This window comes from Hippopotamus amphibius, chromosome 8 (assembly GCF_030028045.1).
Source record: "Hippopotamus amphibius kiboko isolate mHipAmp2 chromosome 8, mHipAmp2.hap2, whole genome shotgun sequence".
Classification (NCBI taxonomy): Eukaryota; Metazoa; Chordata; class Mammalia; order Artiodactyla; family Hippopotamidae; genus Hippopotamus; species Hippopotamus amphibius.
Window position 1 is genome coordinate 74073953 of NC_080193.1, and position 3431 is coordinate 74077383.

The window sequence follows — 3431 nt, forward strand, 5'->3', positions numbered from 1 at the left end:
AGGGTTTCAGAATCTAATGAATCTTTGTGGGCCTGTTTTTCCTGATATTTCACTAGCTTCTCATGGAAGGCTCTGTGGTCCTGTCACTGACTCATCTTTCACCTTCTTGCTGAGCTGTATCTCTGTCTCCCCTGAGAACACACAGTTGCGCTCCGTGTGTGACCCTTAGAATGGGCTGTGTGACCCAGACATCAGCCAAAAGGATCATTGTTTCCACCAAGATGGTATCTGCATTCCTCAGATGGGGAGGTAACACCTGGTCATCCGCATGTTTGTGTCCAGGCAACATCCAGTTACAGTGAATGATGTGACAGCTGTCATAGATGTTTTTGGTCCTAGCTCAAAGATGGGTAGGGTAGGTGGGGGTAGAGCAAAGATGAAAAAAATAAAAATAAAAAGGGGAAATCTGAATACCCTAAAGTTCAGAACAGGAATAGATTTATGACCTCAGCATAGAGAGTTTGTAATGATTTATTCTCGTGCTGGTATTTTACCATCAACAAACTCAGTTTCACTTCTCGTGTCTGTCTTCTGCCCTGCTACCTTCTGGCTGCTTTCTCTGGATTTTGGTTCTAATCCTGAGAAACAGAGACTCTGACTCAGTCTAAACAGCAACTGGTTCTCTTAGGTTATGTGTGTTCAGTTTGATCCAACTAGCTCTGGCCAAGGCGAGTCCCCCAGCCTCGATTATAATGGAGCTGTGGACAGGACCAGTTCCACTAGAAGGGCCATGGGCAGGACTGGCATGCCAACACACTCTTGTTTAATTGTTTAAGCCAGCTGTGCTGGGGCCAACTCGTATTGGGTCCTGAGAACTGACTGAAATTTCCAGGAATTGTGTGAGCCAGTTGTTAAACTCAGCCAAGATTAAAAATTAAATTGTACAACCCCCCTTTCACTTTGCCAATTGGACTTATGTCTTTATTGGTCATTCAAGTGGGGCAAAGGAAATACCCTTTTAAAACTCAAGCAAACTAGGTGTTTGTCTTGTAACCTGTCAGAGGAAACATTATAATAAACTTACTGGAAAGTCTTGTGGGGTTTGTTAACTAAGCAGTTCTAGTTTTCAGAGTGTAAAAATTTTAATAAGTTGTAAATTTTATTGGTCTGGTTTTGCTTAAATTGTTTGGTATTTCAGAGTCTATCACCTCATCAAAAGAGAGCTTGAAAGTGGGGATGTTTGCCTCAAGGCCCCATTCAGTAAGATTTAATAAATGATTGTAAATACAAAAAAAAAAAAAAAAAAAAAAAATAAATTGTACAAATTTTCAATAAAACACATTACATTAAAAACAAAGAAAATAAATACTCATTACTTTACTGTATTTTGCTATTATCTATGCCTAATAATAGATATTACCTATCCCAGTGATAGATACTGTCTACTGGTGTGTTACCATGAAGTGTCTCTACCCAGCTGCACATTAATGATGTCAAGTTGGCCATCAGTATTTACACCATGGAAATTGTCAAATGCGACACATTGGGGCTTAATTTACTATGGTGTTAATTGTCTTAATTCTTAATAGACTTAAGAAATTGATGGAGAAATGTTAACCATGCAGATTGGGTTTAAAACTGGGCATGTCTATAGCCACCATATCATGAATAGCACAGAAAAATTGAGGGAATCTCTTCCAGTGTTCAAAAGTATTGTCTGATTCAGCGAAAGTGACTCGCACCGTTGACAAGCAAGTTTCAACACAAAACTTCATTGTTTTATTTTTGTCTTTTTTTAATTTCTTTTTTACTTTTAATACAATTTATAAAGGTTATACTCCATTTACAGTTATTACACAATTTTGGCTATATTCCCTGTGTTGTGTAATACATCCTTGTAGCCTATCTTACACCAAATAGTCTGTACCTCCTACTTCCTTACCCCTATATTGCCCCTCCCTCCAACTGGTAACCACTAGTTTGTTCTCTATATCCGAGTCTGCTTCTTTTTTGCTTTATTCACCAGTTTGTTGTATTCTTTAGATTCCATATATGTAATATCAAACAGTATTTGTCTTTCTCTGTATGACTTATTTCACACAGTATAATGCCCTCCAAGTCTATCCTTGTTGCACAAATGGAAAAATTTCATTCCTTTTCATGGCTGAGTAGTATTCGAGTGTGTGTGTGTGTGTGTACACCACATCAAGGAAAATATCAAACATTTGTCTCAGAACTACACTTATTTGTCAGTTGCAACCATAGGTTAGCTGTGGATACAAGAGTTCACCAAAAGTCAAGAATGCATTGTGTCAGCACTTCCCTGGTTGCACAGCGGTTAAGAATCCGTCTGCTGATGCAGGGGACATGGGTTCAATCCCTGGCCTGGGAAGATCCCACAGGCTGTGGAGCAACTAAGCCTGTGTGCCACAACTACTGAGCCTGCACGCTACAGCCTTTGAGCCACAACTACTGAGCCCACGTGCCACAACTACTGAAGCCCACGCACCTAGAGCCCATGCTCTGCAACAAGAGAAGCCACCACAATGAGAAGCCCATGCACCACAATGAAAAGTAGCTCCTGCTTGCTGCAACTAGAGAAAGCCCGCATGGAGCAATGAAGACCCAATGGAGCCAAAAATAAGTAAACAAATAAATTAAAAAAAAAAAGAATGCATTATGTCAGAGTCAGTTGGCTACATAGAATTTACAATGAAGAGTATTACATATTTTAAAATTTGTAAATTGTATGTTACACATCCTTTATATTAGTAAAATTTATAATAACCATATACACGTATATATATGCAAACTCTCTTTTTGGGGGGATGGGAGACCCATTGATAAACATTTCCCTGTACTCAGTTAGTCTTGCCCCTCTCATAGGATGGCTCATATGTGAGGGGAGCCCAGGAGGAGGTTGTGGGCTAGGTTCCTGGGAGAGTGGAAGAGGCTGAGCAGGAGCTGATTCCTGCTCAAATCCAGGCAGGTAGTGCCTGGATGCAAACATTTGCTCAAGGGAGGGGAGGAGATGTAAATCACAAAAGAGATGGAGGCTTTAGACTGGACTGAGTTTTGTTTGTTTTTGTGGGTCCTTTCTCTTTTCTTCTTGGTGAGCCTAGCCAGAGGTTTGTTGATTTTGTCTATCCTTTCAAAGAACCAGCTCTTGGTTTTATTGATTTTTTCTGTTTTTAAAGAATCTCTTTATTTCTTCTCTGATCTTTATTATTTCCTTCCTTGTGCTGACTTCAGGTTTTGTTTGTTCTTCTTTTTCTAATTCTTTTAGGTGGTAAGTTAGATTGTTTATTTGAGATTTGTTTTGTTTTGTTTTTTGAGGAAGGCCTATATTGCTATGAACTTCTCTCTTAGGACTGCTTTTGCTGCATCCCATAGCTTTTGTATGGTTGTGTTTTCATTGTCATTTATCTTGAGGTATTTTTTATTTCCTTGTTGACCCATTGGTTTTTTAGTAGCTTATCGTTTAGTCTCCA

At 39.2% G+C, this 3431-nt stretch overlaps 1 non-coding gene across 1 annotated transcript; it reads left to right on the forward strand.

The window, feature by feature from the left end:
* Positions 1-885: 885 nt before the first annotated feature.
* LOC130859736 (small nucleolar RNA SNORA27) lies at positions 886-1012 on the forward strand. The gene has a single exon (XR_009055290.1). It is a non-coding gene; the product is annotated as a small nucleolar RNA SNORA27 (small nucleolar RNA).
* The last annotated feature ends 2419 nt before the right edge of the window (positions 1013-3431 follow it).